Source organism: Saimiri boliviensis, chromosome 7 (genome assembly GCF_048565385.1).
Source record: "Saimiri boliviensis isolate mSaiBol1 chromosome 7, mSaiBol1.pri, whole genome shotgun sequence".
Lineage (NCBI taxonomy): Eukaryota > Metazoa > Chordata > Mammalia > Primates > Cebidae > Saimiri > Saimiri boliviensis.
This window is the reverse complement of record NC_133455.1, coordinates 121,245,622-121,264,946: the sequence shown is the minus strand read 5'-3', so window position 1 is coordinate 121,264,946 and position 19,325 is coordinate 121,245,622. Positions and strand designations below refer to the sequence as shown.

The following is a 19,325-nucleotide window of genomic DNA, read 5'->3' as shown; positions in this document are numbered from 1 at the left end:
GCCGCGGCCCACCCGGGCCCTCCCCGACCCGACGCCCGCAGCGCGCAGACCCACCCGGCGGAGACCCAGCGAGGCCGCGGGGCCAGGAAAGCGGGGAGCCACGCGAGGCTCAGCGGCCGGGGCAGCGGCGGGGCGGTCCCCGGGGGCGAGGGCCGGCGCTTACCTGCCTGTCCCGCCGCTTGTCAGGCCCGGGGGCTCCGGGCGCCGCTCGGCCCAGCCCGGCTCTTCCTGCGCCCGGCTGCGCTGGGTCGGCGGGTGAGGCGCGGCCCGTGGGGGCGCAGGGGGCGGTCGGGGGCCCTGGCCCGCCGGCGGAGCCCGGGGCAGACCCTGCCCGCTCCTCTCAGCGCGCGGGCCGCTCGGGCCGCTGCATCCGACTCTTCATCCGCCGCAGGGGCGCGGGGCTGGCGGCGCGGGCGGGCGCGCTCCGCTCCCGGGGTCCCGCCAAGGCGTCTCGGGCCCCGCAGATGCTGGGGCAGCCTCCGAGGGGGCCAGCGGAGCCCAGCCAGGCAACCCCGGCGCTCGGAGTCTGCGCACCCTCCTGCCGCCGGGAGGGCTCCCTGCTCCGCGCCGGGGACCCCCGAACTCGGCCAGCGGGGACAGTCGGGGGTGCGGAGCCCGCGGCCGAGCCGGAGGGAGGCCCTGCGCCCAGGGCGCCTGCTCGGGCGGCCGCCGACGGTCTCGCTGGGCTGCTCGCCCTGCTCCGGAGCGCGGTACCAGGGGAAGTTTCGGCCCAAGTTGGCTGCGGGACGGGTGGTGGCCGCGGCTCGGAGTGCAGGGGCCGGCGCTGGGCGAGTGGATCCCGGGGGCGCCGCCGCCTCCGCCCCGCCTCCTGCGCCTCCTCCCCGCCCCCCGGCAGCCGCGCCGGCCCCGGCTCGCTCCTGCCCACCCGCCGTGCCGCGACACCCTCCCGAGGGCTCCTCCCAGGCGCTGGGACCGCGACCTCCGCACCTGCCTCCCGCCCGGCTCCCTGGGCCCCTGAGAAGAGCGGCCTAGGGGTCTCGCCGGGGGATGCGGACGGGGAGTCCCCGCCGCCCAGGCCCCCTTCTCCGGCCTCGCACGCCCGCCGCCTCTTTCTCCCGGAACTTGACCGGTCCTCCGAAGGGGCGGTGGGTCTTACCCCGGCTAGCAGCTCTCTTGGGGCGCCCAAGGAGCCCGCGCCCGCGCCGCGTGATCCTGGCACGAGCGCCCACCTCGGGGTCTGCGGGGCCGGAGGCTCTGAGAGGGGGAAAGAGTTATGTCCTCCACTTTCTTGGCTACGCCTCCTCCTTTGAATCCCCCAAAGAAGTAGAGAGATCCGGGAACTGCTTTGCTGCTTTGCAAACCCAGGTCATTTCCCTCCCAGTCGTGGGCCCTTCACTACAGCGCCCAGCTCAGAAAGACCCCTGGATTTGGGAGAAATGAGGCAGGAAGGTTTCAAGGGGCAAATGTGTTCTCTCAATACTTTTGTCGTGGATATAGGGCTAAATAATTATCCTGACGTTTTATGGGGAAACTGAGGCACAGAGCAGCGCAACGACCAGCCCATAGTCACTAAAGGGGCTAATAGCTTGAGAAGGTCGCTAGAGTTCAGTGCTCAGTCTTAGTTCAGATCCAAATTTAAATACTTTTCTGGAAGTCCCATGTCCTTTTGTAGGTAACGTCATAGCACCCCATGTGAGCTACCCAAGAGGGTGTCCCAGGAGACAAAGCAGGTGAGCTGAGGTCACAGTGGAGGCAGGAGCTGCTGGTCCTTGCTCCAGACCTAGGTAACAGGGACCAACCAAGAACAGCCAACAGGATCCCAGGCCTGCCCTCCAGCGCCTTTGGTTTTACGTTCTGAAAAACCTAGTCTCTATCATGAGTAGGAGGTCGCCTTGCTAAATAAATTAACTTCCAATGCCGTACAGTGAGGAAGATACAATAGTAATAATCAAAGGCTTTGCCTTTTTAAAATGAGTAACCAAACAAGGTGACACCCTCCCCCTTTCAATGGGGGAAGGGGCAGCAAGGAGGGTGAGGGAATGGATGGAGCTGGGAACCCACCACATTGGTCAGGCAATAAGGAGCTATTGTTCTCTGGATTTTACAATAGGCGGGTAAGAGCTGTGGTAGCAAATAGCCCACTAATTAGAGGGCAAGGCTTCCTTGGAACTGTGCTGGCTTGGGCCGGAGGTGCACTGTGACTTTTCTCACCTCAGGTGCACTGTGACTTTTCTCACCTCGGAGTGAATGGGGTTTATGAGACTAGGTCCAGCAACCATAAATGAATGGCCTATAATTGTTGTGGGGGGCCCTGCTTGCACTGGAGGGAAGCTAGTTCAAGGCTTTATCTTGGGGACAAATGGGACAAGGAGAGCTGGCCTAAAGCAAGCAAAAAAAACTGAATCCACTTTGTCAACAGGCTCAGTTCCTCTCTTCCTCAGAATAAAACATTAGTTCTGGTGTTAGGTTTTTTGTTTTGTTTTGTTTTGTTTTGACAGATCTCTTGTTGCCCAGGCCGGAGTGTGGCGACACAGTCTCGGGTCGCTGCAACCTCCTTCTCCCAGGTTCAAGTGTCCTCCTGCCTCAACCTCCCTAGTAGCTGGGATTACAGGTGTACGCCACCATGCCCAGCTAATTTTGTATTTTCAATAGGGATGGGGTTTCTCCATGTTGGTCAGGCTGGTTTCGAACTCCCAATCTTAGATGATCTACCCACACCAGCCTCCCAAAGTGCTGGGATTTCAGGTGTGAGCCACTGCGCCTGGCCATGGTGTTAGGGTCTTTGCCGGAGGTCAAGGGAAAATCTTATCCAGGAGCCCCTGATCACTCCAGAATGCAACACGGGAGAGTCTCAAGATTCACTTTATCTGTTGAGCCCTAAACACCCAGAGACGAATGAGACCATTCCCACACTCAGGAAGTTTACAGTCTAAGAATGAGGTGTGGAGAGGCCGACCTCTAATTTGAAGCCTAGAACAAGCAACAAGGGATGACTGCTTGGCCCCCAGCTGAATGCTCTGCAAGTCCCATACCTCCCGCCATCTCTGTCCAAGATGAGTCAAAACTTGTGGCACAGGGAAGGAAGCTGCAGTGCCCCCAGGAAAGGAGCTTGTGGCTGAGTAGCTGGAAAAACATTTGAATGAGGAGACAGCAGAGACGTGGGCCAGATTCCCCAAGGGAAGTGGTGAGCACCCCATAGCTTGAGTCACTGGACTGCTAGGGCATCTACCTCCAGCTCTGAAGGCAGGCACTGATGGGAATGCAGACAGATCTCATCCATGTTTTGTCTGTGACTGTTGGGTGGGGTCTCTTGCCTTCTTTCCCAAATAAAACATATCCCGACTTGGCATTTGTGATTAAAAAGGAAGGACAGAAGAAAGTAAGGAAGGAAAGAGAAGAAAAAAAAGAGAAGAGAAAGAAAAGAAAGACTATTTGGCCCAATGTAAATGTGCAATGATCACTGCTCTGTTTATTGAAGACATTGTTCCCCTCTCATGGTCATGGCTTGCAGGCCCCCATCCACACTTGAAGGTCCCTTCCCAGCCAGAAAGTCTAATGAAAACCCCATCAGAACCAGTCAGAGAGGAGGCTGAGAATCCTCCATGTGCTTAGATCTCAGTGGCTTTCCTGTGGGGTGCATCTAGGGCTAAGCACTGGTCCTCAGCCATGCTCTTTGACTGACTGCTCCATTTCAGCACCCCCAGTGCCAGGGGGAGGAGCTCCAGGAACACTGCTGCTCAGCTGCTTCTGGGTGCAGGAGGAAAGCACCCCTGTTGCAGGGCAACCCTCCACTCCATCCCAGTCCACTTCTCTGGCACCTTTCAAAGGTATTTATTTATTTTTTTGTTTTTATTTTTTGAGATGGAGTTTTGCTCTTGTTGCCCAAGCTGGAGTGCAATGACTCAACCTCTACTCACCACAACCTCCACCTCCCGAGTTCAAGCGATTCTCCTGCCTCAGCCTCCACAGTAGCTGGGATTACAGGCATGCACCACTATGCCCAGCTAATTTTATATTTTTAGTAGAGACAGGGTTTCTCCATGTTGGTCAGGCTGGTCTCAAACTCCCGACCTCAGGTGATCTGCCCACCTTGGCCTCTCAAAGTGCTGGGATTACAGGCGTGAGCCACCGCACCTGGCCTCAAAGGTGTTTTTTAAGAAGCACAGAAAATTTCTTGGGGGAACTGATGAGCCTTCAAAGCCGAGAACAAGACCGAGAGGCAAAGCTAACAATAACCTTTTATCCCAACAGCTATTTCACGGGCACTTGACCCCATTGCCTGTGGTATTGTGTTATTCAGTGTTCAGCTTCTACTCCTTGTCTGGACGTCACATAGAAGTCATGGTTTTGCTAAGAAAGAGGGCTTTTTAAAAACTGGTAGAATCTAAACGAAATATCCAGACACTATCCATGGATTACCAACACTGACTCACAATAGCTGAGACCATTTGGGACACCTGGATCAGGGGAATTCTAAGTGCTGAAGGCAGCAGGGTTGGTAAGAAGGAAACTGCTATCAGGAGTTATAATCTGGTTCTGCAGTGAACCTGTACAAGGAAAAGTTCATACCAAGATGTCAGCAGCATAAAGGAAATTCTATAAAAGCAGAAGACAGTTCTTAACACCTCATATGTGCATAGAGCTTACCAGTTTATAAACTGCTTTTCTTTTCCCTCTCTCCTTCCCTTCCTTCCTCCTTCCCTCCTTCCCTCTCTCTCTCTTTTTCTTTCTTTCCTTCTGTTTCTCTTTCTCTTTCTTTCTCTCTCTTTCTCTCTTTTCTTCTCTCTCTCCCTTTCTTTCTTCTTTCTTTCCCTCTTTCTTTTTTTCTTTCTTTCTTTTCAGGGTCTTACTCTGTTGCCCAAGCTGGAGTGCAGTGGCATGATCATGGCTCACTGTAGCCTTAGCCTCCCATGCTCAAGGTATCCTCCTGCCTCAGCCTCCTGAGTAGCTGGAATTACAAGCACATGCCACCACACCTGGCTAATGTTCATATTTTTTGTAGAGACAAGGTTTTTCCATGTTTCCCAGCCTGGTCTCAAACCCCTGAGCGCAAGCGATTCTCCCACCTTGACCTCCCAAAGTGCTGAGATTACAGGTGTGCACCACTGTGCGTGGCTGATGTGGTTTGGCTGTGTCCCCACTCAGATCTCGTCTTGAATTCCCACGTGTTATGGGAGGGACCCTGTGGGAGGTGATTCACTCATGGGGGCAGGTCTTTCCCATGCTGTTCTCATGATAGTGAATAAGTCTCATGAGATCTGATGATTACTATAAGGGGAAATTTTCCTGCACAAACTCTCTTTTTTGTCTGCTTCCATCCATATAAGATGTGACTTTGCTCCTTTGTGCCTTCCACCATGATTGTGAGGCCTCTCTAGCTATGTGGAACCGTAAGTCCGTTAAACCTCTTTCTTTTATAAATTGCCGAGTCTCGGCTACTTCTTTATCAGCAGTGTGAAAACAGACTAATAAGGTGGCCCTCTGGTTTTATCTTAATGACTATTCATCAAAATGATGACAACCTTACTCATCTCACTTGGAGGGCTCTCCTCTAACCACTTCTCCCCCAAAGAGAAATTGGTGCCCCTCCAGGGAGAAGACAGCATGGTTACTGAGCACGGCTACAAGTCAGTGCTCGAAGGTGAAATTCGGACTCACCACTGTGTGATCTTGAGCAAGACACTGATCTCTCTAAGCCTCAGTTTTCTAATCCAAAAGATAGGGGTGGTAAGATCACCTACTTTATGGCAATGTGAGAAGTCAGAGAATATATATAAAGAATCCAAATACTGTCTGGGAGGGGTGGCTCACGCCTATAATCCCAGAACTTTGGGAGGCCGAGGCGGGCAGATCACTTGCACTCAGGAGTTCCAGAACAGCCTGGGCAACATGGTAAAGCCCTAACTACAAAAAATACAAAAGTTAGCTGGGTGTTGTGGCATACACCTGTAGTCCCAGCTGCTCAGGAGGCTGAGGCAAGTGGATCACTTCCGCTCAGGAGGTGGAGGCTGCAGTGAGCTGTGATTACACACCACTGCACTCCAGCAGCCTGGGAGACAGAGTGAGACCCTGTCTGAAACAAACAAGCAAAAAAAGAATCCAGTACTCTTTCTTTTTTGTTCTTTTTTCTTTTTTTTTTTTGAGATGGAGTTGCCCAGGCTGGAGTGCAGTGGTGCGATCCCAGTTCAGTGCAACCTCTGCCTTCTGGGTTTAAGCAATTCTTCTGCCTCAGCCTCCTGAGTAGATGGGACTACAGGTGCATGCTATCACACCTGGATAATTTTTTGTATTTTTTAGTAGAGACAGGGTTTCACCATATTGGCCAGGCTGGTCTTGAACTCCTGACCTTGTGATCTGCCTGCCTCAGCCTCCCAAAGTGCTGGGATTACAGGCATGAGCTACCATGCTCAGCCCCAGTACTATTTCTTACACCTAGTATATATTCAGTAAGTATTAATAATTATATTATTATGATTAAATAGACATGACCTCATTTTCTGTTTGTCCACTCTAATGGAATGCTCTATCCTTGAACTCCTGGATTTTAATCCCTATTTTTTTCTCCTAAGAGAAGACAGAGTTCTAAATTATCCTTCAAGAAATTACTGCTTTATTAATATCTAGAATGAAGCAGTTGAAGGTATCACTGGAAACTGGCAAAATCTGGAGGCTGTAGCCAACTGCAAGGGGAAGAGTTTCATCGTTTCATCAGAACCACTCACCAAGGTCCCATCAAGAGAAAATGGGGGCCAGGCACGGTGGCTGATGCCTGTAATCTCAGCACTTTGAGAAACTGAGGTGGGAAGATCGCTTGAGGCCAGGAGTTCAAGACCAGCCCGGGCAACAAAGTGAGACCCCCCTCCATCTCTTAAAAACAAACAAACAAAAGAATGGCGAACACATGGGAAAAACTAATGAATGCGATCCTGTTAACGAACTACTCAAATGCTTGACCAAAAATCAAGACACTCTCTGGAATTCTGATTGACAAGAAATACCATTTTCCCTTTGGAGACTCTAACAGCCCCATATGCCTCCTCTTTTTCCCCATCTCAACTTTGACTGAAGCCCTTTAATGCTTTCTGTACTGAGGGGCTTTTCAGAGGAAACAGAGACAGGGTGCTTTGCTCTATGGTGGGCATGTCACAAGCATCCGATGCCCAGGCCACCTGCCTCTGGTGCCGGAGCCCTGGCAGCTCAAGGCCGTTAGGACTAAGGATGGTGGCTGAGCTGCTGCTTCCCTCTCTCCAACTAAGGAGCTGGTTTCCCCAGGGCAGGTCACTCGCCTTCTCTGGTCCTCCCCTGTAAAGAGCATGGGTCTAAATACTCCCCAGGAGTAAACAAATCTGTGATGGAGTCAAAGGGGAAATGGAGAAAGATGGAGGTTTGAGAGGAAGATGGTGAATCTGATGCCAAGACACTTACTTTCAGGGGTCAAGGGGGTCATTCAAGTGTTGACGACAAGAAATAGAGAATGGAAGGAGGGCTAGAGGTCGGGGTGGCTGGAGATGCAGTTTCCAGAAGTGAACTGAACGAAGGACAGAGGGCGAGGGGTGACGGCGAGTGAGACGGTGGAGTGAGTGACCTGTGCAGACAGGACCTACAAGTTGAGGAGGAGGAGAGGGTGGACTGGAGGGTGCGGGAAGGGGCCCCGGGGTCCAGTGATGTGTGCTCCACAATAAGGGAGTCACAATAAGACTCACACAAAGGCAGAAAGAGGCAAAGCGAGGAGGAGTGAGGAGCATTAGCAGTTCCTGTTGGTAGATGCAGCTGGGAACAAGGGGGAGAGGGGGCCAGGAACTCGGCAGGGGGCTGGCATTCCAGAGCTGGAGCAGCCCCTTCTTCCCTCCTCTTCAGCGACTGTTAGGAAAGGGAGAAGGGATGGCCACAGCGCTCCCACAAGGAAAACTGAAGTGGCCTCTCCGGCTGTCAGGAGAGGCTGACCCCTCCAGTGTGGCTGCCCAGTGTGGGAGGCACACCGTACCAGGTGACCAGAGGGTGTCTCAAAGTTGTTCACTCACAAACAGCTCCTTGACGGGCTTCCTAGGGCACTGAGGGTGGAGTCCCTGGTTTATCAGAATCTCCTGGGAAAGAATGTTTAAAATCCAGTTTCTGAGACTGCGCCTCTGATCTGTGACTCCTAAGGCTCCACAGATCATTCTGATCCTCAACTCAGCCAGGGATCCCAAAGGCCCAGCACCCAGTGAGGCTTGCGGGAGGGGAGAGGCTTGCTAACAGGTTCACCGTAGCCCAGAAGAGCCGAGGCACCAAGCAAACATGCTAAGCTTAAAGCATTTAGCCTGGCGCCCTTCCTTTCTCTCTGATATTTTTCACTCTATGTATTCATACAATTGGCCCTCTCTATTCATGGGTCCCATGTTCACAGTCAACCAACCTCAGATTGAAAATATTTGAAAATATTTTTATTTTTTAATTTATTTTTTTGAGACAGTCTCACTCAGGCTGGAGTGCAGCGGTGTGATCATGGCTCGCTGCAACCTCCCTGTCCTGGGTTTAAGAAGTTCTCCTGCCTCAGCCTCCTGAGTAGCTGCGATTACAGGCGTGTGCCACCACAGCCAGCTAATTTTTGTACTTTTATAGTAGAGATGGGATTTCACCATGTTGGCCAGGCTGGTCACGATGAACTCCTGAGCTCAAGTGATGCACCTGCCTCGGACTCCCAAAGTGCTGAGATTATAGGCGTGAGCCACCTCAGCCAGCCTGAAAATATTAAAATAATAATAATGATAATGCAATAATAAAAAATATTAATATTAAAAAATATTAATATTAATAAAAACCAATATAGTACAACAACTATTTATGTAACATTTACATTGTATTGAGTATTATAAGTAATTAGATTTAAAGTATTTGGGAGGATGTGCATAGTTTATATGCAAATACTATGCCATTTTATATCAGGGACTTGAGCATTCATAGATTTTAATATCACTGGGTCCTGGCACCAGTGGGTACCCAGGGACAACTGTATAAGCATCTAGGTCCTAATATGTAACTAACAGTAGCATCCTTTATTAAATGTTGACGTTCTTAAGTATGTTGGTCAATGAAATGACTCATAGAAAACAGCAGTCAGGGGGATGGGCACGGTGGTTCACGCCTGTAATCCCAACACTTTGGGAGGCCAAGGCAGGTGGATCACCTGAGGTCAGGAGTTCGAAGCCACCCTGATCAACATGGTGAAACCCCATCTCTACTAAAAATACAAAAGTTAGCTGGATGTGGTGGCACAAGCCTGTAATTCCAGCTACTTGGGAGGCCGAGGCAGGAGAATCACTTGAACCTGGGAGGTGGAGGTTGCAGTGAGCCGAAATCGCATCACTGCACTCCAGCCTAGTGATAGAGGGAGACTCCATCTCAAAAAAACAAAGAATTAGTACATAAAGAGGAGGATAGAGACAAAGTGATTAATGAAGAGATGGAAACTATATCCAGTGATTTTTTTTTTCATGTTTCAAATATGAGCCTTGAACACCTTTGTGTTCTAAGAGAAGAATGAACAAATACATACCATAAGTTTTTATAGGCTTTGAAAGGTATTGGGGGTACTGATTTTCATGCTCCAAACCTGAGTTGACAAGAGGGAAACCGTCGATAGGAGGGAAGCTGATAATGAGAGAAAAGGGCGAGAGGCAACTTAGCCTGAGAGGGAGAAGCACCACCTAGTCACTTCATCCTCATGCAAAATGCTGACCATCTCTTGTACACCCACACTCCTACGTCCCCCTCCCATCAGCTTTTTTTTTTTTTTTTTTTTTTGAGACAAGGTCTTGCTCTGTTGCCCAGGCTGGAGTGCCGTGCACGATCTCAGCTCTCTTCAACCTCCGCCTCCTGGGTTCAAGCAATACTCATTCCTCAGCCTCCCGAGTTGCTGGGATTACAAAGGTGCACCACCACACCTGGCTAATTTTTTCGCATTTTTAGTAGAGACCAGGTTTCGCCATGTTTTGCCATGTTGGCTGGGCTGGTCTCGAACCCTTGGCCTCAACTGCTCTGCCTGGCTCAGCCTCCCAAAGCGCTGGGATTACAGGTGTGAGCCACTGCACCCAGGCCTTCTTCTCCCACTTTTAATTTTCCTTTTGACTTTCTTGTAGCTTGATAACATACCTGTATCCCCACCTGCGTATTTTATTCTTGGGCTGACATTTGTGGTGTGCTTTAAGCTGGAATTTCTGGAAACAGAAAGCTACAAGATCCCCAGCAAAAGCTACAAAATGCAGTGGTGGAATTTCAGGTACCAAGGCATCTGCGTGGGAGACATTCTGGATCCCCAGAGCGGGTGGGGAAGCTGCTAAGAGCCTTCCAGTACCTTCGACCCTACCACCCAGGCAGCAACCTACCCAAAGTCCACTCCCTTGGGTGGCTCTGCTCAGGGCTCCACCATCATCTAGCGGGTGGCAGGCAGCCAGGAGTTACTTGCTTTCTTTAATTTAAGTGTACCTCCGGGTTTGCAGTAAGTTACAGGGACAAGGAGCTTTAGGAGTCGGCCAGGGAAGGGCCTGCCCAGGTAAGCAAGCCCATGTCAAGCAATCCACAGTCCTCAGGATTCTACCTCCGGGGGTGGGGTTTTGACTGTGTGTTTTAAAAATGCCTTCATTGTAACAATTAAAGAATCAGAATAAATCTGGCCACACTCAGGACTTTAAAACTTTCTTGCTTTGCACTTAGAAAACCTTTGGCATGGCCCTGCTTGCCACGCTGACTGATGACAGCTATCTAGACAGACAAGGACACTCACTCGCTACAAATGCTAAGCACATCAATATTTACTTAGGTACAAGCAATGGCCCGAGTGCCTTTTATGTAGTGGGGAGAGAGGAATGAATCACGCAGGTTGGCAGCTGGAACAAGACTCGGAGAGGAAGGGGAGTCTCTTCTCTGGGGAGCAGCTGTCTAAGAGCTGCCAGAAATAGGAGGGGGGACTAGAGCTGGGGGAACTTGAACATGGGGCATCCTGAGAGGACGTGAGAGAGGGTGGCCAATGGGCAGCCCTGGGAGGACCTGACCTCTGCCTGGGAGGAGCCTCAGGCTGCTGCCTGCCAGCCAGTGCCAAGGGCTGGAGGGGCCCCGGCCAAGTCTCACTACTGTTTGGAACAAAGAGTAGTTGAATCTCAGCCCTGCTCCCAGAGGGCGGAGGACGGGAGGCAGGGAAGAGTACACCTGGCGAGGGAGGGTTCCCCACGGGGCCCCACAGAGCTGCCAGGGGCCTGCACTTCCACCCTGCCCAGTCCTGGGCTCCAGAAGCCATCTGCCAAGAAGTTGTGTGTTTTCTCCCACATCAGTAGCACCATCACCCCTACTCACACCCCGCCCCTGGCCTAGACCCGGTTTTTCCCACAGAACAACACCGAGACTTTATCTTCCACTTCACCGGGGTCAAGGAGTAGCTGACGACTGGTAGCCATAAAGGACATTTTACGCAGCAGAATCCCCAGGTATCCACTTGGATCCTGGGGCTGGGAACCGAAGTCCAAGCGCCAGGTAGGGTGCAGCCTCAGGACAAGGTGGGACAGCCCAGTATGCACCCCTTCCTGTCTAACTCCTTGCCATTCAGCTGGCCACTAGCAAGAACTGCTTAACCAGCCGGGTGCAGTGGCTCACGTCTGTAATCCCAACACTTTGAGAGGCTCAGGCAGGTGGATCACCTGATGTCAAGAGTTCGAGACCAGCCTGGCCAACAGGGTGAAAACTTGTCTCTACTAAAAATATTTAAAAATTGGCTGGGCATGGTAGTGCATGCCTGTAGTCCTAGCTACTCAGGGAAGCTGAGGCAGGAAAATTGCTTAAACCTAGGAGGCGGAGGTTGCAGTGAGCCAAGATTGTACCATTGCACTCTAGCCTGGGTGATAGAGGGAGACTCCATCTCAGGGGGAAACACAAACAAACAAAAAAACTGCTTAGCCTGAGGTGCTTCTGTGACTCCCCATTTGACCACTTCTCTGCCCCAAAGGGCAACTGAGAGAGAAGGAGGAAGGAATTGGACTCTCTTTGGTCCTTGCTCCTGGCTTGGATAAGAGAAAGGGGGTGTTTGCTCCTCCCGAGCCAGGCCCTGGCCACCCCCTCTTTCTGCTGTCCCTCAGTAGACATCTGCACTGTGATCCTAGGCATGGTGGCTGCCATGAGGTGGAGGTGATGGGGTCATGGGAGGTGACAGGGTCAGGGAGGGAGCATCTTTTCCGGCACAGTGCAGCTTTAGAACCATTGCCTCGGCAGCACAGACTCTGGAGTCCAGCTCCCAGAAAAAGCTTCAGATTAGGATATTTCTATTGTTACTACATGTAGGCACATTATCAGTTGAACTGTAGCTTTTCTGTACTGTACTGGCACGGGGTGTGAGGAAGTTACATGCAGGGACAGTAGCTCCCACCCAAGACCAAGTGCTGCAGCAGAATTATGATAGCACTGGGAAAACAAGAGTAATAACCCACTCTATTTGAGAGTGTATGGTGTACTAGGGAATTTAATCCATACAGCAACATGATGAGGTTGGCTCTACTATCCCATTTCACAGATGAGAAAACTGAGGCGTAGAGAGGCCAAATTACCTCCCACACTCACACACACTAGCAGGAGTCCAAGTCAGGCTTCACAGCCAGTTGTAGAAAAGCCTGTCTGGAGAGAAATCTGGGAGACACTCGCTGCTGTTTAGGCCAAATTCTGCCCTGAACCACCACAAACTGGGAAGTGGTTCTTTATTCCTACCTTCCTACAAGTACTCAGGGCAGGAAATCTACCACTCTGGACTTAATTCTATAAACAGTGGGAGAGGATGGGTTGGCTGGAAAGCTTGAGAGAAACGTATAAGATGAAGTGCTTTTTTTAGTAATCTGTTCAAGTTCACAGTGAGGCAGGAAACCAATCTTCCCCAAACTCAGAACTGAGGATAGGGCCATCCTTTGATTCTTACCCCCAGTTCTTACCCCTGTGGCCAGAGAGGTGTTGCTTTTAATAAAGCGATTTCCAGGTGGTGCTTGGAACTCCATGGAACAAAACCCCCCGAGAAATGGCTTGCGGGGTGGGGTGGGGACTGTCATGTCCTTCATTTTTCTCTTACTGTTTTCTTTCACTTCCTACCAGGCTGGAGATCACAAAACAAGCCAGAGACCCCACCAAATCCCAGGGTGGGGAGCTCCCCCTAGTGGCCCAGTGGGCCCTCTTGTAGATGGCCCCTGGGGTCTTGACAAAAGAAGGGAAAGGAGCGGATGTTTGAACAAGTCTAGGGTTTGGCATAGGAGAGAAAGGTCCACTCCTGAGCATACACCCAAAGAACAGGGCAGGGACTCAAAGAGACACTTGCACAGCCATCCATAGCAACGTTAGTCACAGTGGACAAAAGGTGCAAACAACCAAGTGTCCATCACTGGCTGCACACCTAAACAAAAATGAAACATTATTCAGTCTTAAAAAGGAATGAAATTCTGCCACAGGCCACAACATGGATATCCTGAAAGACATTATGCTAGGTGAGGTAGTCAGACACCAGAGGACAAAAACTGCATAATTCTACTTATATGAGGTACTTAGAGCAGTCAAACTCAGAGACACAGAAAATAGAATGGTGGTGGCCAGAAACTTGGGGGAGAAGGGAGTGGAGAGTTGTGGTTCAATAGATACGGAATTCCAGTTGGGGATGATTAAAAGGTTCCGGAGATGGTGGTTGCACAACAATGTATGTATACTTTTTTTTTTTTTGAGACTGAGTTTTGCTCTTGTTGCCCAGGCTGGAGTGCAATGGCGCGATCTCGGCTCACCGCAACCTCCGCCTCCTGGATTCAGGCATTTCTCCTGCCTCAGCCTCCTGAGTAGCTGGGATTACAGGCACGCGCCACCATGCCCAGCTAATTTTTTGTATTTTTAGTAGAGACGGGGTTTCACCATGTTGACCAGGATGGTCTCGATCTCTTGACCTTGTGATCCACCCGCCTCGGCCTCCCAAAGTGCTGGAATTACAGGCTTAAGCCACCGCGCCCAGCTCAATGTATGTATACTTAACGCCACCGAATTGTACACTTAAAAATTGCTAAAATGTCCTGGCACAGGGCAAATGGCAATTTTTTGTTGTGTATCTTTAACCAAACACACACACAAAAAAAACAAATAAAATCGTTTTTAAAAACAGAGAAAATCGTTCCATTTTTTTTGTGGAAAAATTACATCTTTTTCCAGGTTTTTAGAAATTTTGCCAAATCACTCAATTTAGGTTGAAATTCTTTGTAGTTAATCTCAGCCTAGAAAGAAATCTAGGGTAAATATTGTATTGAAATATATTTCATTTAGGAGAATGAAATGTGATCTTAGGCTGGGCGTGGTGGATCACACATGTAATTTCAGCATTTTGGGAGGTCAAGGTGGATGGATCACTTGAGATCAGGCGTTCGAGACCAGTCTGGCCAACATAGTGAAACCCTGTCTCTGCTAAAAATACACACACACACACACACACACACACACACACACACACTCGCCAGGTGTGGTGGCATGTGCCTGTAGTCCCAGCTACTTGGGAGGGTGATGCAGGAGAATTGCTTGAACCTAGGAGGAAGAGGCTACAGTGAGCCAAGGTCACACCACTGCACTTCAGCCTGGGCAACAGAGCAAGACTCTGTCTCAAAAAAATAAAAATAAAAAAGGCTTTAGTTTCTAGTTCCTGAGGTACATTGTTAGATTGTTTATTTGAAATCTTTCTGTGTTTTTGATGTAGGCATTTATTGCTCTAAATTTTCCTGTTAGGACTGCTTTAGGTGTATCCCACAGGTTTGGTAGGCTGTGATTCCACTATCATTTGTTTCAATACATTTTAAAATTTTCATCTTAATTTCTTCATTGACCTAAGTATCATTCAGGAGCACGCTGTTTAATTTCCATGTATTTTTATAGTTTTCCAAGTTCCTCTTGGTATTGCTATCTAGTTTTATTTAATTGTGGTCTATGACTTAAGGTTTTTTTTTAGATGGAGTCTTGCTCTTTCACCAGCTGGAGCGCAGTGGTATGATCTCAGCTCACTGCGACCTCTGTCTCCCAGATTCAAGCAATTCTCCTGTCTCAGCCTCCTGAGTAGCTGGGACCACAGGTGCACACCACTATGCCTGGCTAATTTCTTGTATTTTAGTAGAGATGTGGTTTCACCATGGCCAGGATGGTATTGATCTCCTGACCTCATATCTGCCCACCTCAGCCTCCTAAAGTGCTAGGATTACAGGCGTGAGCCACCGTACCCAGCCAACTTAGGTTTTTTAAAATATGTTGAGATTTGTTTTGTGATCTACCATATGGTCTATCCTGGAAAATATTCATGTACTGATGAGAAGAATGTGTATTCTGCAGTTATTGCATAAAATGTTCTGTAAATATATTTTAGGTCTATTTAGTCAAAAGCCCAGCTTAAATCCAACGTTTCTTTTTCAATTTTCTCTCTAGATAATCTGTCTAATGTTGAGAGTGGGATGTCAAACTTCCCCACTATGATTGCATTGGAGTCTCTCTCTCTCTTTAGATCTAGTAATATTTGCTTTATGACACTGGGTGCTCTAGTGTTGGGTGCATATATATTCAGAATTGTTGTATCCTATTGCTGGATTGATCCCTTTATCATTATATAATGACCTTCTTTGCCTTTTAAATTTTTTTTACTGTTTTTGACTTAATGTCTGTTTTACCTAAGTATAGCTACTTCAGCTTGCTTTTGGTTTCCACTTGCATAGAATATCTTTTTCCATCTCTTTACTTGCAGTCTTTATGCATCTTTACAGGTAAAGTGTGGTTTTTGTAGGCAGCATACGGTTGGATTATTTAAGAAATCCGTTCAGCCAATCTATACCTTTAAGCAGAGAATTTAATGTATTTACATTCAAAGTTGTTATTGATATGTGAGCTTTGTTCCTGCCGTATTGTTAATTGTTTTCTGGTTTTTCTATATGTTCTTTGTTCCTTTTTCTCGTATTGTTTGTCCTTACGGTTTTCGGTAGTGAGACCACTTGATCATTTGTATGTTTGGTTTCCCATTCATATCTTTAGTTTACCAGTGAGTTTTATACTTTTATGTGTTTTCATGATGGTAACTGTTGTTCTTTGCTTCAAGTATAGTATTCCTTTGAGCATTTCTTGTAAGGTTGACCTAGTGATGATGCATTCCCTTAGCTATTGTTTGTTTGAAAAAGACATTATTTATCCTTCATTTATGAAGGATAATTTTGCTAGATATAGTATCCTCTAGTGGCATTATTTTTCTTTCAGTATTATCTCCTAGGCTGTAAGGTTGCTGCTGAGAAGTCTGCTGTTAGTCTGAGGAGGGTTCCTTTATAGATTATTAAAGATTTTTATCTTGCTGTTTTTAGAATTCCTTTTCTTCAACTTTATACAGTTTGGCTACAATGTGTTGTAGAGAAAACCTGTTCACTTTGTCTCTGTTTGGGGATTACTGGGCCTTCTTTATCTGGTTGTGTAAATCTCCTGCTAGACTTGGGAAGTTTCATCTATTATTTCATTAAATAGATTTGAAACCCTTTTGTTTTCTCTTTCCTTTCTGGGGTACTGATAATTTGTATATTTGGTTGCTTTATGGTGTCCCTTTTATCATGAAAGCTCTGTTCATTATTTTTGTTTGTTTGTTTTTTCTGAGTGGGTTATGTCAAGTTCTGAGATTCTTTCTTTTGCTTAATCTCATCTATTGTTGAGGATTTTTGATGTACTTTCTTGTTTCTTTCTTTCTCTCTCTCTCTTTCTTTCTTTTCTTTCTTTTTTTTCCCCTAAGACAGAATCTTGCTCTGTTGCCTAGGCTGGAGTGCAGTGGTGTGATTGCGGCTCACTGTAACCTCTGCCTTCTGGGTCCAAGCAATTCTCCTGCCTCAGCCTCCTGAGTAGCAGGGATTACAGGGCAGGCCACCACACCCAGCTAATTTTTGTATTTTTAGTAGGGACAGGGTTTCACTATGTTGGTCAGGTTGGCCTTGAATTCCTGATCTCAAGTGAGCTGCCTGCCTCAGCCCCCCAAAATGCTGGGGTTACAGGCATCAGCCACTGCACCTGGCCTTTGATGTACTTTCTATTTCATCCCATGGATTGTTCAGTTCCAGAATTTCTGTTCGGTTCTTTTTTAATGATGTCTATCTGTATGATAAATCTCTCATTTTTATCCCAAATTGATTTTCTGATTTCTTTGTATTGTTTTTCAGAATTCTCTTGTATTTCAGTGAGTTTCTTTGAATTCAACATTTTAAATTCTTTTTCTGAGGCCAAGCATGGTGGCTCATGCCTGTAATCCCAGCACTTTGGGAGGCTGAGATGGGTGGATCAGTTGAGCTAGGAGTTTGAGACCAGCCTCCTGGGAACATAGTGAGACGCTGTGTCTACAAAAAGCTTACAAAAATTAGCCAGTCTTCACATGTGCCTGCAATCTCAGCTACTCAGGAGGCTGAGTAGGATTACTTGAGTCTGAGAGGTGGTGGCTGCAGTGAGCTATGATCCTGCCATTGAACTCCAGCCTGGGTGAGAGAGCAAGACCTGTCTCAAAAAAAAAAAAAAAAAAAAAAATCTTTTTTCTGCGATTTCATGAATTTCTTTTCTTTTTTGGGGGTGGGTGGATGGGAGTCTTGGTCTGTTGCCCAGGCTGCAGTGCAGTGGTGTAATTACAGCTCACTGCAGCCTTGAACTCCCGGTCTCAAGTCTCCTCCCACCTTAGGCTCCCAGGTAGCTGGGACTACATGTACATGCCATTATGCCTGGCTAGTTTATAAAGTTTTTAAAGAGATGGGGAACAGGACAAGGATGCTTACTTTCCCCAATTTTATTCAACATGGTACTAGAAGTTTTAGCCAGAGCAGTCAGATAAGAAATAAAAGGTGTTCAACTAGGAGAGGAAAAAGTGAAATTGCCTCTGTTTGCTGATGACATGATTTTATATATAGACAATCTTTTTTTTTTTTTTTTTTTTTTTTTTGAGATGGAATTTCTCTCTTGTTACCCAGGCTGGAGTGCAATGGCGTGATCTCGGCTCACCGCAACCTCCGCCTCCTGGGCTCAGGCAATTCTCCTGCCTCAGCCTCCTGAGTAGCTGGGATTACAGGCACGCGCCACCACGCCCAGCTAGTGTTTTGTATTTTTAGTAGAGACGGGGTTTCACCATGTTGACCAGGATGGTCTTGATCTCTTGACCTTGTGATCCACTCGCCTCGGCCTCCCAAAGTGCTGGGATTACAGGCTTGAGCCACCGCGCCCGGCTATATGGACAATCTTTAGACTCCACCAAAAAGCTGTTAGAACTGATAAACAAATTCAGTAAAGTTGCAGGTTACAATATCAATATACAAAAATCAGTAGCATTTCTAGACACTAACAACGAACTATCTGAAAATGAAATTTAAGAAAACAATACAACTTATAATAGCATAAAAATACTTAAGAGTAAAATTAACCATGGAGGTGAAATATCTGTACACAAACACAAGATGTGTCTTTGAGAAGACACAAACAAATCACAAGATATCCCACATTCATAGATTGAAAGAATTATATTCTAAAAATGTCCATGTAACCCAGAGCAAACTACCAACTCAATGCAAATTCCTATCACAATTCATTTTTCATAAAAATAGAAAAACAATCCTAAAATTTGTATGGAACCACAAAAGACTTCAAATAGTCAAAGCAAACTAGAGGAAAAAAAAAAAAAAAAGCTGAGGTACCACACTCCCTGATTTAAAAATAAATTATAAAATGATTGTAGGTCAGGTGCAGTGGTTCACTTTGGGAGGCCAAGTCAGGAGTTTGAGACCAGCCTGATCAACACGGTGAAACGCTGTCTCTACTAAAAATACAAAATTAGCAGAGCATGGTGGTACATGCCTGTAATCCCAGCTACTTGGGAAGCTGAGGCAGGAGAATCACTTGAATCTAGGAGGTAGATGTTGCAGTGAGCCAAGATCACACCACTGCACTCCAGCCTGGGCAACAAGAGTGAAATTCCATCTCAAAAAAAAAAAAAATGATTATAATCAAAACAGTATGGTGCTGTCATAAAAACAGACACATTAACCAATCGAACAGGAGAGAAAGCCCAGAAATAAATCCAAATATTTACAGTCAATTGATTTTCAACAAAGGTGCCAAGAACATACAATTGGAGAGGACAGTCTCTTCAAAAATGGTGCTGGGAAAACTGGATATCCACATGCAGAAGAAGTAAATTGGACCCTTATCTCACACCATATGCAGAATCACTTCAAAATGGATAAAGGACTTAATTGTAAGACCTGAAGATATAGGTGTGTAGAAAAAAAAAAAAAGACCTGAAGATATAAAGCTACTAGAAAAAAAACATAGAAAACTCCATTGCATTGGTCTGG

At 47.7% G+C, this 19,325-nt stretch overlaps 1 protein-coding gene across 1 annotated transcript in view; it reads right to left on the bottom strand.

Moving 5' to 3' along the window:
- The window catches only part of WNT5B (Wnt family member 5B), a 123,279-nt gene extending 122,947 nt beyond the window's left edge, over positions 1-332 (bottom strand). The window contains exon 1 of the mRNA XM_003934479.3: positions 164-332. The gene's annotated coding sequence lies outside the window, so the exon portion shown is untranslated. The remainder of the gene's footprint in view (positions 1-163) is intronic.
- Between the last annotated feature and the right edge of the window lie 18,993 nt (positions 333-19,325).